The sequence below is a fragment of the Oncorhynchus mykiss genome, chromosome 6, assembly GCF_057628025.1.
Source record: "Oncorhynchus mykiss isolate SJ-2025 chromosome 6, ASM5762802v1, whole genome shotgun sequence".
NCBI classification, from domain to species: Eukaryota; Metazoa; Chordata; class Actinopteri; order Salmoniformes; family Salmonidae; genus Oncorhynchus; species Oncorhynchus mykiss.
Window position 1 is genome coordinate 62,092,441 of NC_143027.1, and position 22,037 is coordinate 62,114,477.

Genomic DNA, 22,037 nt, shown 5'->3' on the forward strand with positions numbered 1-22,037 from the left:
ATCTTATGATCTGTTTTTGTCTTCGCCGAATTGTCCACATGTAAAATACATAGCAGAGGATGGTTTCGATCCATCGACCTCTTGGTTATGGGCCCAGCACGCTTCCGCTGCGCCACTCTGCTATCTGGTAATAGGTGGAGGGGACGAGCTTATGGTGTATACAATGAAGATCTTATCGGCTCCTTAATGTCACGAACCAAATGTAGACCTCTCGCAAAAACTGTTCCTGCCGAAACCCGGGATCGAACCAGGGACCTTTAGATCTTCAGTCTAACGCTCTCCCAACTGAGCTATTTCGGCCACCTTAAAGTAGTTGTGGTGTGGTTGGCTGTCTGGTGTATTCTGCTGACTTTAGGATCGCCTCCACCTGGATGGAGTAATCACGCACACGTTATTTTTTATGAATGTCACTAACCAAATGTAGACCTCTCGCAAAAACTGTTCCTGCCGAAACCCGGGATCAAACCAGGGACCTTTAGATCTTCAGTCTATCTGGTAATAGTTGGAGGGGACGAGCTTATGTTGTATACAATGAAGATCTTATCGGCTCCTTAATGTCACGAACCAAATGTAGACCTCTCGCAAAAACTGTTCCTGCCGAAACCCGGGATCAAACCAGGGACCTTTAGATCTTCAGTCTAACGCTCTCCCAACTGAGCTATTTCGGCCACCTTATTTTCTATTAAACTTTCTCCAACAGCGAATGACAAATGCCTCCACATGGATGGAGTAATCACGCACACGTTATTTTTTATGAATGTCACGAACCAAATGTAGACCTCTCGCAAAAACTGTTCCTGCCGAAACTCGGGATCGAACCAGGGACGTTTAGATCTTCAGTCTATCTGGTAATAGGTGGAGGGGACGAGCTTATGTTGTATACAATGAAGATCTTATCGGCTCCTTAATGTCACGAACCAAATGTAGACCTCTCGCAAAAACTGTTCCTGCCGAAACCCGGGATCGAACCAGGGACCTTTAGATCTTCAGTCTAACGCTCTCCCAACTGAGCTATTTCGGCCACCTTAAAGTGGTTGTGGTGTGGTTGGCTGTCTGGTGTATTCTGCTGATTTTAGGATCATGATTATTTTCTATTAATCTTTCTCCAACAGCGAGTGACAAATGCCTCCACATGGATGGAGTAATCACGCACACGTTATTTTTGAAGCGTCCACCTGCTGGTCCCCTGACAAACTCACACATACTTTCAATTAGAATTTTTGTTCAAATTAGGCTAACCCAATTACTGATGACAGCTACGCAAATGAGCCTCAGTTGATCTGGAGTCTTCTTCCTAACAGACACAGGCTCTCAATGTGTAATGGAAGTTCTAGAACTACTCAGATAAAATGACGTGTTATTTTATCCATTGTCCATGAGAGGGTGAACACATCAAATTTGCACTTACCCTTCAGGATGACGCAATATTAATGTGGTCTAACTCACCCATTCATACTTTATAGTTGATATATTATATAAGTATTGCTTACAAATACAATTTTAACGCATTCTTTGAAAACAAACGTATCCCTTTATTTTGTCAAATCTTAATTGTATGGTAGGTATCATTTCTATTGCATAAAGGCTTTTTATATTATCTTATGATCTGTTTTTGTCTTCGCCGAATTGTCCACATGTAAAATACATAGCAGAGGATGGTTTCGATCCATCGACCTCTGGGTTATGGGCCCAGCACGCTTCCGCTGCGCCACTCTGCTATCTGGTAATAGGTGGAGGGGACGAGCTTATGGTGTATACAATGAAGATCTTATCGGCTCCTTAATGTCACGAACCAAATGTAGACCTCTCGCAAAAACTGTTCCTGCCGAAACCCGGGATCGAACCAGGGATCTTTAGATCTTCAGTCTAACGCTCTCCCAACTGAGCTATTTCTCTACCATAAGCCAACATTTTCATGCCAATCATCTGCCGCTATCACCTCATGTTTCAGCATGATAATTCAGGGTCCCATGTCGTAAGAATCTGTACACCATTCCTGGAAGCTGAAAATGTCCCAGGTCTTCCATGGCCTGCATACTCACCAGACATGTCACCATTTAGCATGTATGGGATGCTCTGGATCAACGTGTACGACAACGTGTTACAGTTCCCGCCAATATCCAGTAACTTCACACAGCCATTAAAGAGTAGTGTGACAACATTCCACAGGCCACAGCCTGATCAACTCTATGCAAAGGAGATGTGTCGCACTGCATGAGGCAAACGGTGGTCACCCCAGATACTGACTGATTTTCAGATCCATGCTCCTACCTTTTTTTTTAAAGGTATCTGTGACCAGATGCATATCTGTATTCTTAGTCATGTGAAATCCATGGATTAGGGCCTAATGAATTTATTTACATTGACTGATTTCCTTATATGAACTGTAACTCAGTAAAATCTTTGAAATTGTTGCATGTTGCGTTTATATTATTATTCGGTGTAGTTTATACAATGGAGCATTCAAAGACTGACATTAATAGATCAAAATGTGATTAGAGCATTCAGATAATGTCACGAACGTCATCAGGGAAATGACCGGACCAAGGTGCAGCGTTGTGAGCGTACATTTCTTTTTATTTTGAATGTCGCAAACAAAAACAAGAACCAACACCACACCGCTTACTAGGGCTATACAGGCCACTAACAAAGTCAACTACCCACAACTAAGGTGGCAAAACAGGCTGCCTAAGAATGATTCCCAATCAGAGACAACTATAGACAGCTGTCCCTGATTGAGAACCATACCCGGCAAAAACATACAAACAGAAAACATAGAATGCCCACCACACATCACACCCTGACCTAACCACATAGAGAAATAAAACGGCTCTCTAAGGTCAGGGCGTGACAGATCATGATCATGATTCATCAAATTTGCACTTACCCTTCAGGATGACGCAATATTAATGTGGTCTAACTCACCCATTCATACTTTATAGTTGATATATTATATAAGTTATAGTATTGCTTACAAATACAATTTTAACGCATTCTTTGAAAACAAACGTATCCTTTTATTTTGTCAAATCTTAACTGTATGGTAGGTATCATTTCTATTGCATAAAGGCTTTTTATATTATCTTATGATCTGTTTTTGTCTTCGCCGAATTGTCCACATGTGAAATACATAGCAGAGGATGGTTTCGATCCATCGACCTCTGGGTTATGGGCCCAGCACGCTTCCGCTGCGCCACTCTGCTATCTGGTAATAGGTGGAGGGGACGAGCTTATGGTGTATACAATGAAGATCTTATCGGCTCCTTAATGTCACGAACCAAATGTAGACCTCTCGCAAAAACTGTTCCTGCCGAAACCCGGGATCGAACCAGGGACCTTTAGATCTTCAGTCTAACGCTCTCCCAACTGAGCTATTTCGGCCACCTTATTTTCTATTAATCTTTCTCCAACAGCGAATGACAAATGCCTCCACCTGGATGGAGTAATCACGCACACGTTATTTTTTATGAATGTCACGAACCAAATGTAGACCTCTCGCAAAAACTGTTCCTGCCGAAACCCAACCAGGGACCTTTAGATCTTCAGTCTATCTGGTAATAGGTGGAGGGGACAGATTCGTAAGAATCTGTACACCATTCCTGGAAGCTGAAAATGTCCCAGGTCTTCCATGGCCTGCATACTCACCAGACATGTCACCATTTAGCATGTATGGGATGCTCTGGATCAACGTGTACGACAACGTGTTACAGTTCCCGCCAATATCCAGTAACTTCACACAGCCATTAAAGAGTAGTGTGACAACATTCCACAGGCCACAGCCTGATCAACTCTATGCAAAGGAGATGTGTCGCACTGCATGAGGCAAACGGTGGTCACCCCAGATACTGACTGATTTTCAGATCCATGCTCCTACCTTTTTTTTTAAAGGTATCTGTGACCAGATGCATATCTGTATTCTTAGTCATGTGAAATCCATGGATTAGGGCCTAATGAATTTATTTACATTGACTGATTTCCTTATATGAACTGTAACTCAGTAAAATCTTTGAAATTGTTGCATGTTGCGTTTATATTATTATTCGGTGTAGTTTATACAATGGAGCATTCAAAGACTGACATTAATAGATCAAAATGTGATTAGAGCATTCAGATAATGTCACGAACGTCATCAGGGAAATGACCGGACCAAGGTGCAGCGTTGTGAGCGTACATTTCTTTTTATTTTGAATGTCGCAAACAAAAACAAGAACCAACACCACACCGCTTACTAGGGCTATACAGGCCACTAACAAAGTCAACTACCCACAACTAAGGTGGCAAAACAGGCTGCCTAAGAATGATTCCCAATCAGAGACAACTATAGACAGCTGTCCCTGATTGAGAACCATACCCGGCAAAAACATACAAACAGAAAACATAGAATGCCCACCACACATCACACCCTGACCTAACCACATAGAGAAATAAAACGGCTCTCTAAGGTCAGGGCGTGACAGATCATGATCATGATTCATCAAATTTGCACTTACCCTTCAGGATGACGCAATATTAATGTGGTCTAACTCACCCATTCATACTTTATAGTTGATATATTATATAAGTTATAGTATTGCTTACAAATACAATTTTAACGCATTCTTTGAAAACAAACGTATCCTTTTATTTTGTCAAATCTTAACTGTATGGTAGGTATCATTTCTATTGCATAAAGGCTTTTTATATTATCTTATGATCTGTTTTTGTCTTCGCCGAATTGTCCACATGTAAAATACATAGCAGAGGATGGTTTCGATCCATCGACCTCTGGGTTATGGGCCCAGCACGCTTCCGCTGCGCCACTCTGCTATCTGGTAATAGGTGGAAGGGACGAGCTTATGGTGTATACAATGAAGATCTTATCGGCTCCTTAATGTCACGGACCAAATGTAGACCTCTCGCAAAAACTGTTCCTGCCGAAACCCGGGATCGAACCAGGGACCTTTAGATCTTCAGTCTAACGCTCTCCCAACTGAGCTATTTCGGCCACCTTATTTTCTATTAATCTTTCTCCAACAGCGAATGACAAATGCCTCCACCTGGATGGAGTAATCACGCACACGTTATTTTTTATGAATGTCACGAACCAAATGTAGACCTCTCGCAAAAACTGTTCCTGCCGAAACCCAACCAGGGACCTTTAGATCTTCAGTCTATCTGGTAATAGGTGGAGGGGACAGATTCGTAAGAATCTGTACACCATTCCTGGAAGCTGAAAATGTCCCAGGTCTTCCATGGCCTGCATACTCACCAGACATGTCACCATTTAGCATGTATGGGATGCTCTGGATCAACGTGTACGACAACGTGTTACAGTTCCCGCCAATATCCAGTAACTTCACACAGCCATTAAAGAGTAGTGTGACAACATTCCACAGGCCACAGCCTGATCAACTCTATGCAAAGGAGATGTGTCGCACTGCATGAGGCAAACGGTGGTCACCCCAGATACTGACTGATTTTCAGATCCATGCTCCTACCTTTTTTTTTAAAGGTATCTGTGACCAGATGCATATCTGTATTCTTAGTCATGTGAAATCCATGGATTAGGGCCTAATGAATTTATTTACATTGACTGATTTCCTTATATGAACTGTAACTCAGTAAAATCTTTGAAATTGTTGCATGTTGCGTTTATATTATTATTCGGTGTAGTTTATACAATGGAGCATTCAAAGACTGACATTAATAGATCAAAATGTGATTAGAGCATTCAGATAATGTCACGAACGTCATCAGGGAAATGACCGGACCAAGGTGCAGCGTTGTGAGCGTACATTTCTTTTTATTTTGAATGTCGCAAACAAAAACAAGAACCAACACCACACCGCTTACTAGGGCTATACAGGCCACTAACAAAGTCAACTACCCACAACTAAGGTGGCAAAACAGGCTGCCTAAGAATGATTCCCAATCAGAGACAACTATAGACAGCTGTCCCTGATTGAGAACCATACCCGGCAAAAACATACAAACAGAAAACATAGAATGCCCACCACACATCACACCCTGACCTAACCACATAGAGAAATAAAACGTCTCTCTAAGGTCAGGGCGTGACAGATAAGGGCTTTTGTGAGTGAATTAAGAAGAAGGAGAGAATACTGTTGAGTAATAAATACATGAAAAATGATGCTGTATAAGCTTAAAAAATAGTAAGGAGGACTGGGGGCTGACTGAGGGACAGCCGAGCATAGTCATGGAGCATGGACAGAAGCCCAACCGGGCACACATGTGGAGATCACAGACAGCAACATGGTCTCAGAGCATTTCATATTATTCTGTACGTAAATCTGATACATCTATTTGGTATTGTTTTTTGGATGCATATCATCCATTTCAAATGATATGTTACGAATTACAATCATGCAAAAGTTACAAATGTTAGCTAGCTGGCTAACATTAGCTAGGGGTTAGGAATAAAGGTTAGGGTTAAGGTTAGGAGTTAGGTTGAAGGTTTATGGTAAGGGTTAGATTAAAGGGCTAGCTTAGGTTTAGGGTAACGCCCAGCCAGACACAGGCCTCGAGGGCTCGGACAGAGGCCCAGCAGGGCACAGGTGTTGAGGGCACATACAACGGATAAAGGCTGGTGTCTTTCAGGACAAGGCTCCCATCTGGCAACTTTTTGAAGGTGGGCCGCTTCATATCTGCTATTTGTAATTATGACTATAACATGTAACATTTAATCACAGTGAGCAGATCGGATGTTTAGTTGGAACATTAAATTAATAGTGTTTAACCTTTAGCTAACATCTCAACTTGCTCAGCACATTAGAACACACAACACACAAGCATAAGTAAGTGCATGTGTATTCAATATCAACAGCTAGCTAGCTGTAGCGTTGGTGAAGTAATTTCAAAGTATCTAATTTTAGCTAGCTGGGTGTGACAAAACAAAGGCCTAATATAAAATCACACAATGATTTCAGCTTAGTATGGAAATATTGGGGCTGACAGATTATTTTGATGATAATGTGACAAACTATTCCGATCATCTATCAAGGAGAGCAGGAAATGTGGAAACAAATGTGCTTGAAGGAAATGAGACTCCTTCACTCAAGCATCATTATGCAAATTACATTTAGGCTACATGGGATTAATCACAAATTAAATGTGTAAAGTAGTACAAATACATGTACAGTAGCTAGTTGTGCTAGACATTTTATCGATAAAAGGATATGTAGCATATTGTTTTTAAATATTTGCATGCTTTTCTCCTCCCAGTAAAAAACAGCTGATTCATAGGGGGTGTAGCGGATCTCAAAACTCTTCTGCGAAGGACTCAGGTAGGAGGATACTCTTGTGCTTCCTCTCTGGGAGAAGGCTATCGAGTCGGGACGGCCACTCCTCTGTTGGCCTTTTCTCAATTAGATTTGCTCAAGTCCTGCGTCCTCTCTTCTGTGTCCTCTCTCGCCTTCTTTTGAAAAAGTTTAAATTACGTTTACAGTGTTGGATCCCAAAATAAATGTGTAATGTCATTAAAACAAATTGAGTCAGACGTGAAAGACAAATTGGAATTCGTAGCATATCATACGTTTAGCAAAATCTTAACATATTGTACATGTTGCTAATTTGTAATGTATTGTACGTTTTGGAAATTATTAACATCATACAAATTGTAATTCATATCATATGAAATGGATGATGGACATTCCTAATAATACATACAATATGAAATGTAACATATCATATTAAATGGAGTATCTTTGATATACATACAGAATAATATGAAATCCTCTGAGTATAGGTTGGGTCACGGAGAAAGGGTGGAGGAGTTGAGGAGAGTTCAGGGTTTTGTCCAACCCATAATCTCCCAACTAAATGTACCCTTTGAACCTGTGTTTCAGGCCAAATTTAGGAGTCTCGCAAAATAAGCGTCCACCTGCTGGTCCCCTGACAAACTCACACATACTTTCAATTAGAATTTTTGTTCAAATTAGGCTAACCCAATTACTGACGACAGCTACGAAAATGAGCCTCAGTTGATCTGGAGTCTTCTTCCTAACAGACACAGGCTCTCAATGTGTAATGGAAGTTCTAGAACTACTCAGATAAAATGACGTGTTATTTTATCCATTGTCCATGAGAGGGTGGTAGTGAACACATCAAATTTGCACTTAACCTTCAGGATGACGCAATTTTAATGTGGTCTAACTCACCCATTCATACTTTATAGTTGATATATTATATAAGTATTGCTTACAAATACAATTTTAACGCATTCTTTGAAAACAAACGTATCCTTTTATTTTGTCAAATCTTAACTGTATGGTAGGTATAATTTCTATTGCATAAAGGCTTTTTATATTATCTTATGATCTGTTTTTGTCTTCGCCGAATTGTCCACATGTAAAATACATAGCAGAGGATGGTTTCGATCCATCGACCTCTGGGTTATGGGCCCAGCACGCTTCCGCTGCGCCACTCTGGTATCTGGTAATAGGTGGAGGGGACGAGCTTATGGTGTATACAATGAAGATCTTATCGGCTCCAACAGCGAGTGACAAATGCCTCCACATGGATGGAGTAATCACGCACACGTTATTTTTGAAGCGTCCACCTGCTGGTCCCCTGACAAACTCACACATACTTTCAATTAGAATTTTTGTTCAAATTAGGCTAACCCAATTACTGACGACAGCTACGAAAATGAGCCTCAGTTGATCTGGAGTCTTCTTCCTAACAGACACAGGCTCTCAATGTGTAATGGAAGTTCTAGAACTACTCAGATAAAATGACGTGTTATTTTATCCATTGTCCATGAGAGGGTGGTAGTGAACACATCAAATTTGCACTTACCCTTCAGGATGACGCAATATTAATGTGGTCTAACTCACCCATTCATACTTTATAGTTGATATATTATATAAGTATTGCTTACAAATACAATTTTAACGCATTCTTTGAAAACAAACGTATCCTTTTATTTTGTCAAATCTTAACTGTATGGTAGGTATCATTTCTATTGCATAAAGGCTTTTTATATTATCTTATGATCTGTTTTTGTCTTCGCCGAATTGTCCACATGTAAAATACATAGCAGAGGATGGTTTCGATCCATCGACCTCTGGGTTATGGGCCCAGCACGCTTCCGCTGCGCCACTCTGCTATCTGGTAATAGGTGGAGGGGACGAGCTTATCGTGTATACAATGAAGATCTTATCGGCTCCAACAGCGAGTGACAAATGCCTCCACATGGATGGAGTAATCACGCACACGTTATTTTTGAAGCGTCCACCTGCTGGTCCCCTGACAAACTCACACATACTTTCAATTAGAATTTTTGTTCAAATTAGGCTAACCCAATTACTGACGACAGCTACGAAAATGAGCCTCAGTTGATCTGGAGTCTTCTTCCTAACAGACACAGGCTCTCAATGTGTAATGGAAGTTCTAGAACTACTCAGATAAAATGACGTGTTATTTTATCCATTGTCCATGAGAGGGTGAACACATCAAATTTGCACTTACCCTTCAGGATGACGCAATATTAATGTGGTCTAACTCACCCATTCATACTTTATAGTTGATATATTATATAAGTTATAGTATTGCTTACAAATACAATTTTAACGCATTCTTTGAAAACAAACGTATCCTTTTATTTTGTCAAATCTTAACTGTATGGTAGGTATCATTTCTATTGCATAAAGGCTTGTTATATTATCTTATGATCTGTTTTTGTCTTCGCCGAATTGTCCTCATGTAAAATATATTGCAGAGGATGGTTTCGATCCATCGACCTCTGGGTTATGGGCCCAGCACGCTTCCGCTGCGCCACTCTGCTATCTGGTAATAGGTGGAGGGGACGAGCTTATGGTGTATACAATGAAGATCTTATCGGCTCCTTAATGTCACGAACCAAATGTAGACCTCTCGCAAAAACTGTTCCTGCCGAAACCCGGGATCGAACCAGGGACCTTTAGATCTGCAGTCTAACACTCTCCCAACTGAGCTATTTCTCTACCATAAGCCAACATTTTCATGCCAATCATCTGCCGCTATCACCTCATGTTTCAGCATGATAATTCAGGGTCCCATGTCGTAAGAATCTGTACACCATTCCTGGAAGCTGAAAATGTCCCAGGTCTTCCATGGCCTGCATACTCACCAGACATGTCACCATTTAGCATGTATGGGATGCTCTGGATCAACGTGTACGACAACGTGTTACAGTTCCCGCCAATATCCAATAACTTCACACAGCCATTAAAGAGTAGTGTGACAACATTCCACAGGCCACAGCCTGATCAACTCTATGCAAAGGAGATGTGTCGCACTGCATGAGGCAAACGGTGGTCACCCCAGATACTGACTGATTTTCAGATCCATGCTCCTACCTTTTTTTTTAAAGGTATCTGTGACCAGATGCATATCTGTATTCTTAGTCATGTGAAATCCATGGATTAGGGCCTAATGAATTTATTTACATTGACTGATTTCCTTATATGAACTGTAACTCAGTAAAATCTTTGAAATTGTTGCATGTTGCGTTTATATTATTATTCGGTGTAGTTTATACAATGGAGCATTCAAAGACTGACATTAATAGATCAAAATGTGATTAGAGCATTCAGATAATGTCACGAACGTCATCAGGGAAATGACCGGACCAAGGTGCAGCGTTGTGAGCGTACATTTCTTTTTATTTTGAATGTCGCAAACAAAAACAAGAACCAACACCACACCGCTTACTAGGGCTATACAGGCCACTAACAAAGTCAACTACCCACAACTAAGGTGGCAAAACAGGCTGCCTAAGAATGATTCCCAATCAGAGACAACTATAGACAGCTGTCCCTGATTGAGAACCATACCCGGCAAAAACATACAAACAGAAAACATAGAATGCCCACCACACATCACACCCTGACCTAACCACATAGAGAAATAAAACGGCTCTCTAAGGTCAGGGCGTGACAGATAAGGGCTTTTGTGAGTGAATTAAGAAGAAGGAGAGAATACTGTTGAGTAATAAATACATGAAAAATGATGCTGTATAAGCTTAAAAAATAGTAAGGAGGACTGGGGGCTGACTGAGGGACAGCCGAGCATAGTCATGGAGCATGGACAGAAGCCCAACCGGGCACACATGTGGAGATCACAGACAGCAACATGGTCTCAGAGCATTTCATATTATTCTGTACGTAAATCTGATACATCTATTTGGTATTGTTTTTTGGATGCATATCATCCATTTCAAATGATATGTTACGAATTACAATCATACAAAAGTTACAAATGTTAGCTTGCTGGCTAACATTAGCTAGGGGTTAGGAATAAAGGTTAGGGTTAAGGTTAGGAGTTAGGTTGAAGGTTTATGGTAAGGGTTAGATTAAAGGGCTAGCTTAGGTTTAGGGTAACGCCCAGCCAGACACAGGCCTCGAGGGCTCGGACAGAGGCCCAGCAGGGCACAGGTGTTGAGGGCACATACAACGGATAAAGGCTGGTGTCTTTCAGGACAAGGCTCCCATCTGGCAACTTTTTGAAGGTGGGACGCTTCATATCTGCTATTTGTAATTATGACTATAACATGTAACATTTAATCACAGTGAGCAGATCGGATGTTTAGTTGGAACATTAAATTAATAGTGTTTAACCTTTAGCTAACATCTCAACTTGCTCAGCACATTAGAACACACAACACACAAGCATAAGTAAGTGCATGTGTATTCAATATCAACAGCTAGCTAGCTGTAGCGTTGGTGAAGTAATTTCAAAGTATCTAATTTTAGCTAGCTGGGTGTGACAAAACAAAGGCCTAATATAAAATCACACAATGATTTCAGCTTAGTATGGAAATATTGGGGCTGACAGATTATTTTGATGATAATGTGACAAACTATTCCGATCATCTATCAAGGAGAGCAGGAAATGTGGAAACAAATGTGCTTGAAGGAAATGAGACTCCTTCACTCAAGCATCATTATGCAAATTACATTTAGGCTACATGGGATTAATCACAAATTAAATGTGTAAAGTAGTACAAATACATGTACAGTAGCTAGTTGTGCTAGACATTTTATCGATAAAAGGATATGTAGCATATTGTTTTTAAATATTTGCATGCTTTTCTCCTCCCAGTAAAAAACAGCTGATTCATAGGGGGTGTAGCGGATCTCAAAACTCTTCTGCGAAGGACTCAGGTAGGAGGATACTCTTGTGCTTCCTCTCTGGGAGAAGGCTATCGAGTCGGGACGGCCACTCCTCTGTTGGCCTTTTCTCAATTAGATTTGCTCAAGTCCTGCGTCCTCTCTTCTGTGTCCTCTCTCGCCTTCTTTTGAAAAAGTTTAAATTACGTTTACAGTGTTGGATCCCAAAATAAATGTGTAATGTCATTAAAACAAATTGAGTCAGACGTGAAAGACAAATTGGAATTCGTAGCATATCATACGTTTAGCAAAATCTTAACATATTGTACATGTTGCTAATTTGTAATGTATTGTACGTTTTGGAAATTCTTAACATCATACAAATTGTAATTCATATCATCTGAAATGGATGATGGACATTCCTAATAATACATACAATATGAAATGTAACATATCATATTAAATGGAGTATCTTTGATATACATACAGAATAATATGAAATCCTCTGAGTATAGGTTGGGTCACGGAGAAAGGGTGGAGGAGTTGAGGAGAGTTCAGGGTTTTGTCCAACCCATAATCTCCCAACTAAATGTACCCTTTGAACCTGTGTTTCAGGCCAAATTTAGGAGTCTCGCAAAATAAGCGTCCACCTGCTGGTCCCCTGACAAACTCACACATACTTTCAATTAGAATTTTTGTTCAAATTAGGCTAACCCAATTACTGACGACAGCTACGAAAATGAGCCTCAGTTGATCTGGAGTCTTCTTCCTAACAGACACAGGCTCTCAATGTGTAATGGAAGTTCTAGAACTACTCAGATAAAATGACGTGTTATTTTATCCATTGTCCATGAGAGGGTGGTAGTGAACACATCAAATTTGCACTTACCCTTCAGGATGACGCAATTTTAATGTGGTCTAACTCACCCATTCATACTTTATAGTTGATATATTATATAAGTATTGCTTACAAATACAATTTTAACGCATTCTTTGAAAACAAACGTATCCTTTTATTTTGTCAAATCTTAACTGTATGGTAGGTATAATTTCTATTGCATAAAGGCTTTTTATATTATCTTATGATCTGTTTTTGTCTTCGCCGAATTGTCCACATGTAAAATACATAGCAGAGGATGGTTTCGATCCATCGACCTCTGGGTTATGGGCCCAGCACGCTTCCGCTGCGCCACTCTGGTATCTGGTAATAGGTGGAGGGGACGAGTTTATGGTGTATACAATGAAGATCTTATCGGCTCCAACAGCGAGTGACAAATGCCTCCACATGGATGGAGTAATCACGCACACGTTATTTTTGAAGCGTCCACCTGCTGGTCCCCTGACAAACTCACACATACTTTCAATTAGAATTTTTGTTCAAATTAGGCTAACCCAATTACTGACGACAGCTACGAAAATGAGCCTCAGTTGATCTGGAGTCTTCTTCCTAACAGACACAGGCTCTCAATGTGTAATGGAAGTTCTAGAACTACTCAGATAAAATGACGTGTTATTTTATCCATTGTCCATGAGAGGGTGGTAGTGAACACATCAAATTTGCACTTACCCTTCAGGATGACGCAATATTAATGTGGTCTAACTCACCCATTCATACTTTATAGTTGATATATTATATAAGTATTGCTTACAAATACAATTTTAACGCATTCTTTGAAAACAAACGTATCCTTTTATTTTGTCAAATCTTAACTGTATGGTAGGTATCATTTCTATTGCATAAAGGCTTTTTATATTATCTTATGATCTGTTTTTGTCTTCGCCGAATTGTCCACATGTAAAATACATAGCAGAGGATGGTTTCGATCCATCGACCTCTGGGTTATGGGCCCAGCACGCTTCCGCTGCGCCACTCTGCTATCTGGTAATAGGTGGAGGGGACGAGCTTATCGTGTATACAATGAAGATCTTATCGGCTCCAACAGCGAGTGACAAATGCCTCCACATGGATGGAGTAATCACGCACACGTTATTTTTGAAGCGTCCACCTGCTGGTCCCCTGACAAACTCACACATACTTTCAATTAGAATTTTTGTTCAAATTAGGCTAACCCAATTACTGACGACAGCTACGAAAATGAGCCTCAGTTGATCTGGAGTCTTCTTCCTAACAGACACAGGCTCTCAATGTGTAATGGAAGTTCTAGAACTACTCAGATAAAATGACGTGTTATTTTATCCATTGTCCATGAGAGGGTGAACACATCAAATTTGCACTTACCCTTCAGGATGACGCAATATTAATGTGGTCTAACTCACCCATTCATACTTTATAGTTGATATATTATATAAGTTATAGTATTGCTTACAAATACAATTTTAACGCATTCTTTGAAAACAAACGTATCCTTTTATTTTGTCAAATCTTAACTGTATGGTAGGTATCATTTCTATTGCATAAAGGCTTGTTATATTATCTTATGATCTGTTTTTGTCTTCGCCGAATTGTCCTCATGTAAAATATATTGCAGAGGATGGTTTCGATCCATCGACCTCTGGGTTATGGGCCCAGCACGCTTCCGCTGCGCCACTCTGCTATCTGGTAATAGGTGGAGGGGACGAGCTTATGGTGTATACAATGAAGATCTTATCGGCTCCTTAATGTCACGAACCAAATGTAGACCTCTCGCAAAAACTGTTCCTGCCGAAACCCGGGATCGAACCAGGGACCTTTAGATCTGCAGTCTAACACTCTCCCAACTGAGCTATTTCTCTACCATAAGCCAACATTTTCATGCCAATCATCTGCCGCTATCACCTCATGTTTCAGCATGATAATTCAGGGTCCCATGTCGTAAGAATCTGTACACCATTCCTGGAAGCTGAAAATGTCCCAGGTCTTCCATGGCCTGCATACTCACCAGACATGTCACCATTTAGCATGTATGGGATGCTCTGGATCAACGTGTACGACAACGTGTTACAGTTCCCGCCAATATCCAATAACTTCACACAGCCATTAAAGAGTAGTGTGACAACATTCCACAGGCCACAGCCTGATCAACTCTATGCAAAGGAGATGTGTCGCACTGCATGAGGCAAACGGTGGTCACCCCAGATACTGACTGATTTTCAGATCCATGCTCCTACCTTTTTTTTTAAAGGTATCTGTGACCAGATGCATATCTGTATTCTTAGTCATGTGAAATCCATGGATTAGGGCCTAATGAATTTATTTACATTGACTGATTTCCTTATATGAACTGTAACTCAGTAAAATCTTTGAAATTGTTGCATGTTGCGTTTATATTATTATTCGGTGTAGTTTATACAATGGAGCATTCAAAGACTGACATTAATAGATCAAAATGTGATTAGAGCATTCAGATAATGTCACGAACGTCATCAGGGAAATGACCGGACCAAGGTGCAGCGTTGTGAGCGTACATTTCTTTTTATTTTGAATGTCGCAAACAAAAACAAGAACCAACACCACACCGCTTACTAGGGCTATACAGGCCACTAACAAAGTCAACTACCCACAACTAAGGTGGCAAAACAGGCTGCCTAAGAATGATTCCCAATCAGAGACAACTATAGACAGCTGTCCCTGATTGAGAACCATACCCGGCAAAAACATACAAACAGAAAACATAGAATGCCCACCACACATCACACCCTGACCTAACCACATAGAGAAATAAAACGGCTCTCTAAGGTCAGGGCGTGACAGATAAGGGCTTTTGTGAGTGAATTAAGAAGAAGGAGAGAATACTGTTGAGTAATAAATACATGAAAAATGATGCTGTATAAGCTTAAAAAATAGTAAGGAGGACTGGGGGCTGACTGAGGGACAGCCGAGCATAGTCATGGAGCATGGACAGAAGCCCAACCGGGCACACATGTGGAGATCACAGACAGCAACATGGTCTCAGAGCATTTCATATTATTCTGTACGTAAATCTGATACATCTATTTGGTATTGTTTTTTGGATGCATATCATCCATTTCAAATGATATGTTACGAATTACAATCATACAAAAGTTACAAATGTTAGCTAGCTGGCTAACATTAGCTAGGGGTTAGGAATAAAGGTTAGGGTTAAGGTTAGGAGTTAGGTTGAAGGTTTATGGTAAGGGTTAGATTAAAGGGCTAGCTTAGGTTTAGGGTAACGCCCAGCCAGACACAGGCCTCGAGGGCTCGGACAGAGGCCCAGCAGGGCACAGGTGTTGAGGGCACATACAACGGATAAAGGCTGGTGTCTTTCAGGACAAGGCTCCCATCTGGCAACTTTTTGAAGGTGGGACGCTTCATATCTGCTATTTGTAATTATGACTATAACATGTAACATTTAATCACAGTGAGCAGATCGGATGTTTAGTTGGAACATTAAATTAATAGTGTTTAACCTTTAGCTAACATCTCAACTTGCTCAGCACATTAGAACACACAACACACAAGCATAAGTAAGTGCATGTGTATTCAATATCAACAGCTAGCTAGCTGTAGCGTTGGTGAAGTAATTTCAAAGTATCTAATTTTAGCTAGCTGGGTGTGACAAAACAAAGGCCTAATATAAAATCACACAATGATTTCAGCTTAGTATGGAAATATTGGGGCTGACAGATTATTTTGATGATAATGTGACAAACTATTCCGATCATCTATCAAGGAGAGCAGGAAATGTGGAAACAAATGTGCTTGAAGGAAATGAGACTCCTTCACTCAAGCATCATTATGCAAATTACATTTAGGCTACATGGGATTAATCACAAATTAAATGTGTAAAGTAGTACAAATACATGTACAGTAGCTAGTTGTGCTAGACATTTTATCGATAAAAGGATATGTAGCATATTGTTTTTAAATATTTGCATGCTTTTCTCCTCCCAGTAAAAAACAGCTGATTCATAGGGGGTGTAGCGGATCTCAAAACTCTTCTGCGAAGGACTCAGGTAGGAGGATACTCTTGTGCTTCCTCTCTGGGAGAAGGCTATCGAGTCGGGACGGCCACTCCTCTGTTGGCCTTTTCTCAATTAGATTTGCTCAAGTCCTGCGTCCTCTCTTCTGTGTCCTCTCTCGCCTTCTTTTGAAAAAGTTTAAATTACGTTTACAGTGTTGGATCCCAAAATAAATGTGTAATGTCATTAAAACAAATTGAGTCAGACGTGAAAGACAAATTGGAATTCGTAGCATATCATACGTTTAGCAAAATCTTAACATATTGTACATGTTGCTAATTTGTAATGTATTGTACGTTTTGGAAATTCTTAACATCATACAAATTGTAATTCATATCATATGAAATGGATGATGGACATTCCTAAATAATACATACAATATGAAATGTAACATATCATATTAAATGGAGTATATTTGATATACATACAGAATAATATGAAATCCTCTGAGTATAGGTTGGGTCACGGAGAAAGGGTGGAGGAGTTGAGGAGAGTTCAGGGTTTTGTCCAACCCATAATCTCCCAACTAAATGTACCCTTTGAACCTGTGTTTCAGGCCAAATGTAGAAGTCTCGCAAAATAAACACTTGCCGAAACCCGGGATCGAACCAGGGACCTTTTGATCTTCAGTCTAACGCTCTCCCAACTGAACTATTTCGGCCATCCTGCTAAAATATTATTTCTCATTATTTTCTAAGGTGTCTTGTTAGCTGTCTAATTGATTTAGTTGACTTTAGGATATTTTCTATCCTTTTATTTTGTCAAATCTTAACTGTATGGTAGGTATCATTTCTATTGCATAAAGGCTTTTTATATTATCTTATGATCTGTTTTTGTCTTCGCCGAATTGTCCACATGTAAAATACATAGCAGAGGATGGTTCGATCCATCGACCTCTGGGTTATGGGCCCAGCACGCTTCCGCTGCGCCACTCTGCTATCTGGTAATAGGTGGAGGGGACGAGCTTATGTTGTATACAATGAAGATCTTATCGGCTCCTTAATGTCACGAACCAAATGTAGACCTCTCGCAAAAACTGTTCCTGCCGAAACCCGGGATCGAACCAGGGACCTTTAGATCTTCAGTCTAACGCTCTCCCAACTGAGCTATTTCGGCCACCTTATTTTCTATTAATCTTTCTCCAACAGCGAATGACAAATGCCTCCACATGGATGGAGTAATCACGCACACGTTATTTTTTATGAATGTCACGAACCAAATGTAGACCTCTCGCAAAAACTGTTCCTGCCGAAACCCGGGATCGAACCAGGGACCTTTAGATCTTCAGTCTATCTGGTAATAGGTGGAGGGGACGAGCTTATGTTGTATACAATGAAGATCTTATCGGCTCCTTAATGTCACGAACCAAATGTAGACCTCTCGCAAAAACTGTTCCTGCCGAAACCCGGGATCGAACCAGGGACCTTCAGTCTAACGCTCTCCCAACTGAGCTATTTCGGCCACCTTAAAGTGGTTGTGGTGTGGTTGGCTGTCTGGTGTGTTTTGCTGACTTTAGGATCGCCTCCACCTGGATGGAGTAATCACGCACACGTTATTTTTTATGAATGTCACGAACCTCTCGCAAAAACTGTTCCTGCCGAAACCCGGGATCGAACCAGGGACCTTTAGATCTTCAGTCTAACGCTCTCCCAACTGAGCTATTTCGGCCACCTTATGTTCTATTAATCTTTCTCCAACAGCGAATGACAAATGCCTCCACATGGATGGAGTAATCACGCACACGTTATTTTTTATGAATGTCACGAACCAAATGTAGACCTCTCGCAAAAACTGTTCCTGACGAAACCCGGGATCGAACCAGGGACCTTTAGATCTTCAGTCTAACGTTCTCCCAACTGAGCTATTTCGGCCACCTTATGTTCTATTAATCTTTCTCCAACAGCGAATGACAAATGCCTCCACATGGATGGAGTAATCACGCACACGTTATTTTTTATGAATGTCACGAACCAAATGTAGACCTCTCGCAAAAACTTTGAAAACAAACGTATCCTTTTATTTTGTCAAATCTTAACTATTTCGGCCACCTTAAAGTGGTTGTGGTGTGGTTGGCTGTCTGGTGTATTCTGCTGACTTTAGGATCATGATTATTTTCTATTAATCTTTCTCCAACAGCGAGTGACAAATGCCTCCACATGGATGGAGTAATCACGCACACGTTATTTTTGAAGCGTCCACCTGCTGGTCCCCTGACAAACTCACACATACTTTCAATTAGAATTTTTGTTCAAATTAGGCTAACCCAATTACTGACGACAGCTACGCAAATGAGCCTCAGTTGATCTGGAGTCTTCTTCCTAACAGACACAGGCTCTCAATGTGTAATGGAAGTTCTAGAACTACTCAGATAAAATGACGTGTTATTTTATCCATTGTCCATGAGAGGGTGAACACATCAAATTTGCACTTACCCTTCAGGATGACGCAATATTAATGTGGTCTAACTCACCCATTCATACTTTATAGTTGATATATTATATAAGTATTGCTTACAAATACAATTTTAACGCATTCTTTGAAAACAAACGTATCCTTTTATTTTGTCAAATCTTAACTGTATGGTAGGTATCATTTCTGTTGCATAAAGGCTTTTTATATTATCTTATGATCTGTTTTTGTCTTCGCCGAATTGTCCACATGTAAAATACATAGCAGAGGATGGTTTCGATCCATCGACCTCTGGGTTATGGGCCCAGCACGCTTCCGCTGCGCCACTCTGCTATCTGGTAATAGGTGGAGGGGACGAGCTTATGGTGTATACAATGAAGATCTTATCGGCTCCTTAATGTCACGAACCAAATGTAGACCTCTCGCAAAAACTGTTCCTGCCGAAACCCGGGATCGAACCAGGGACCTTTAGATCTTCAGTCTAACGCTCTCCCAACTGAGCTATTTCTCTACCATAAGCCAACATTTTCATGCCAATCATCTGCCGCTATCACCTCATGTTTCAGCATGATAATTCAGGGTCCCATGTCGTAAGAATCTGTACACCATTCCTGGAAGCTGAAAATGTCCCAGGTCTTCCATGGCCTGCATACTCACCAGACATGTCACCATTTAGCATGTATGGGATGCTCTGGATCAACGTGTACGACAACGTGTTACAGTTCCCGCCAATATCCAGTAACTTCACACAGCCATTAAAGAGTAGTGTGACAACATTCCACAGGCCACTGCCTGATCAACTCTATGCAAAGGAGATGTGTCGCACTGCATGAGGCAAACAAACGGTGGTCACCCCAGATACTGACTGATTTTCAGATCCATGCTCCTACCTTTTTTTTTAAAGGTATCTGTGACCAGATGCATATCTGTATTCTTAGTCATGTGAAATCCATGGATTAGGGCCTAATGAATTTATTTACATTGACTGATTTCCTTATATGAACTGTAACTCAGTAAAATCTTTGAAATTGTTGCATGTTGCGTTTATATTATTATTCGGTGTAGTTTATACAATGGAGCATTCAAAGACTGACATTAATAGATCAAAATGTGATTAGAGCATTCAGATAATGTCACGAACGTCATCAGGGAAATGACCGGACCAAGGTGCAGCGTTGTGAGCGTACATTTCTTTTTATTTTGAATGTCGCAAACAAAAACAAGAACCAACACCACACCGCTTACTAGGGCTATACAGGCCACTAACAAAGTCAACTACCCACAACTAAGGTGGCAAAACAGGCTGCCTAAGAATGATTCCCAATCAGAGACAACTATAGACAGCTGTCCCTGATTGAGAACCATACCCGGCAAAAACATACAAACAGAAAACATAGAATGCCCACCACACATCACACCCTGACCTAACCACATAGAGAAATAAAACGGCTCTCTAAGGTCAGGGCGTGACAGATCATGATCATGATTCATCAAATTTGCACTTACCCTTCAGGATGACGCAATATTAATGTGGTCTAACTCACCCATTCATACTTTATAGTTGATATATTATATAAGTTATAGTATTGCTTACAAATACAATTTTAACGCATTCTTTGAAAACAAACGTATCCTTTTATTTTGTCAAATCTTAACTGTATGGTAGGTATCATTTCTATTGCATAAAGGCTTTTTATATTATCTTATGAGCTGTTTTTGTCTTCGCCGAATTGTCCACATGCAAAATACATAGCAGAGGATGGTTTCGATCCATCGACCTCTGGGTTATGGGCCCAGCACGCTTCCGCTGCGCCACTCTGCTATCTGGTAATAGGTGGAGGGGACGAGCTTATGGTGTATACAATGAAGATCTTATCGGCTCCTTAACGTCACGAACCAAATGTAGACCTCTCGCAAAAACTGTTCCTGCCGAAACCCGGGATCGAACCAGGGACCTTTAGATCTTCAGTCTAACGCTCTCCCAACTGAGCTATTTCGGCCACCTTATTTTCTATTAATCTTTCTCCAACAGCGAATGACAAATGCCTCCACCTGGATGGAGTAATCACGCACACGTTATTTTTTATGAATGTCACGAACCAAATGTAGACCTCTCGCAAAAACTGTTCCTGCCGAAACCCGGGATCGAACCAGGGACCTTTAGATCTTCAGTCTATCTGGTAATAGGCGGAGGGGACGAGCTTATGTTGTATACAATGAAGATCTTATCGGCTCCTTAATGTCACGAACCAAATGTAGACCTCTCGCAAAAACTGTTCCTGCCGAAACCCGGGATCGAACCAGGGACCTTTAAATCTTCAGTCTAACGCTCTCCCAACTGAGCTATTTCGGCCACTTTATTTTCTATTAATCTTTCTCCAACAGCGAATGACAAATGCCTCCACATGGATGGAGTAATCACGCACACGTTATTTTTTATGAATGTCACGAACCAAATGTAGACCTCTCGCAAAAACTGTTCCTGCCGAAACCCGGGATCGAACCAGGGACCTTTAGATCTTCAGTCTATCTGGTAATAGGTGGAGGGGACGAGCTTATGTTGTATACAATGAAGATCTTATCGGCTCCTTAATGTCACGAACCAAATGTAGACCTCTC

The 22,037-nt window shown here is 40.7% G+C and overlaps 20 non-coding genes across 20 annotated transcripts; all 20 read right to left on the reverse strand.

Annotated features, from left to right (window-relative positions):
• Nucleotides 1-227: 227 nt before the first annotated feature.
• trnaf-gaa (transfer RNA phenylalanine (anticodon GAA)) lies at nucleotides 228-300 on the reverse strand. The gene has a single exon. It is a non-coding gene; the product is annotated as a tRNA-Phe (tRNA).
• A 295-nt stretch (nucleotides 301-595) lies between these two features.
• Nucleotides 596-668, reverse strand: trnaf-gaa (transfer RNA phenylalanine (anticodon GAA)). Its single transcript has one exon. It is a non-coding gene; the product is annotated as a tRNA-Phe (tRNA).
• Nucleotides 669-948: 280 nt separating this feature from the next.
• trnaf-gaa (transfer RNA phenylalanine (anticodon GAA)) lies at nucleotides 949-1,021 on the reverse strand. The gene has a single exon. It is a non-coding gene; the product is annotated as a tRNA-Phe (tRNA).
• A 625-nt stretch (nucleotides 1,022-1,646) lies between these two features.
• trnam-cau (transfer RNA methionine (anticodon CAU)) lies at nucleotides 1,647-1,718 on the reverse strand. Its single transcript has one exon. It is a non-coding gene; the product is annotated as a tRNA-Met (tRNA).
• Nucleotides 1,719-3,131: 1,413 nt separating this feature from the next.
• Nucleotides 3,132-3,203, reverse strand: trnam-cau (transfer RNA methionine (anticodon CAU)). Its single transcript has one exon. It is a non-coding gene; the product is annotated as a tRNA-Met (tRNA).
• Nucleotides 3,204-3,308: 105 nt separating this feature from the next.
• Nucleotides 3,309-3,381, reverse strand: trnaf-gaa (transfer RNA phenylalanine (anticodon GAA)). The gene has a single exon. It is a non-coding gene; the product is annotated as a tRNA-Phe (tRNA).
• A 1,353-nt stretch (nucleotides 3,382-4,734) lies between these two features.
• On the reverse strand, nucleotides 4,735-4,806 carry trnam-cau (transfer RNA methionine (anticodon CAU)). Its single transcript has one exon. It is a non-coding gene; the product is annotated as a tRNA-Met (tRNA).
• A 105-nt stretch (nucleotides 4,807-4,911) lies between these two features.
• Nucleotides 4,912-4,984, reverse strand: trnaf-gaa (transfer RNA phenylalanine (anticodon GAA)). The gene has a single exon. It is a non-coding gene; the product is annotated as a tRNA-Phe (tRNA).
• A 4,050-nt stretch (nucleotides 4,985-9,034) lies between these two features.
• On the reverse strand, nucleotides 9,035-9,106 carry trnam-cau (transfer RNA methionine (anticodon CAU)). The gene has a single exon. It is a non-coding gene; the product is annotated as a tRNA-Met (tRNA).
• A 4,788-nt stretch (nucleotides 9,107-13,894) lies between these two features.
• Nucleotides 13,895-13,966, reverse strand: trnam-cau (transfer RNA methionine (anticodon CAU)). The gene has a single exon. It is a non-coding gene; the product is annotated as a tRNA-Met (tRNA).
• Nucleotides 13,967-17,597: 3,631 nt separating this feature from the next.
• Nucleotides 17,598-17,670, reverse strand: trnaf-gaa (transfer RNA phenylalanine (anticodon GAA)). The gene has a single exon. It is a non-coding gene; the product is annotated as a tRNA-Phe (tRNA).
• Nucleotides 17,671-18,052: 382 nt separating this feature from the next.
• Nucleotides 18,053-18,125, reverse strand: trnaf-gaa (transfer RNA phenylalanine (anticodon GAA)). Its single transcript has one exon. It is a non-coding gene; the product is annotated as a tRNA-Phe (tRNA).
• A 130-nt stretch (nucleotides 18,126-18,255) lies between these two features.
• On the reverse strand, nucleotides 18,256-18,470 carry trnaf-gaa (transfer RNA phenylalanine (anticodon GAA)). The gene is made up of 2 exons: nucleotides 18,434-18,470; nucleotides 18,256-18,291 (listed from the first exon to the last, which is right to left on the reverse strand). It is a non-coding gene; the product is annotated as a tRNA-Phe (tRNA).
• A 134-nt stretch (nucleotides 18,471-18,604) lies between these two features.
• On the reverse strand, nucleotides 18,605-18,677 carry trnaf-gaa (transfer RNA phenylalanine (anticodon GAA)). The gene has a single exon. It is a non-coding gene; the product is annotated as a tRNA-Phe (tRNA).
• Nucleotides 18,678-18,807: 130 nt separating this feature from the next.
• Nucleotides 18,808-18,881, reverse strand: trnaf-gaa (transfer RNA phenylalanine (anticodon GAA)). The gene has a single exon. It is a non-coding gene; the product is annotated as a tRNA-Phe (tRNA).
• A 798-nt stretch (nucleotides 18,882-19,679) lies between these two features.
• Nucleotides 19,680-19,751, reverse strand: trnam-cau (transfer RNA methionine (anticodon CAU)). The gene has a single exon. It is a non-coding gene; the product is annotated as a tRNA-Met (tRNA).
• A 105-nt stretch (nucleotides 19,752-19,856) lies between these two features.
• On the reverse strand, nucleotides 19,857-19,928 carry trnaf-gaa (transfer RNA phenylalanine (anticodon GAA)). Its single transcript has one exon. It is a non-coding gene; the product is annotated as a tRNA-Phe (tRNA).
• Nucleotides 19,929-21,168: 1,240 nt separating this feature from the next.
• Nucleotides 21,169-21,240, reverse strand: trnam-cau (transfer RNA methionine (anticodon CAU)). The gene has a single exon. It is a non-coding gene; the product is annotated as a tRNA-Met (tRNA).
• Nucleotides 21,241-21,345: 105 nt separating this feature from the next.
• Nucleotides 21,346-21,418, reverse strand: trnaf-gaa (transfer RNA phenylalanine (anticodon GAA)). Its single transcript has one exon. It is a non-coding gene; the product is annotated as a tRNA-Phe (tRNA).
• A 280-nt stretch (nucleotides 21,419-21,698) lies between these two features.
• Nucleotides 21,699-21,771, reverse strand: trnaf-gaa (transfer RNA phenylalanine (anticodon GAA)). Its single transcript has one exon. It is a non-coding gene; the product is annotated as a tRNA-Phe (tRNA).
• Between the last annotated feature and the right edge of the window lie 266 nt (nucleotides 21,772-22,037).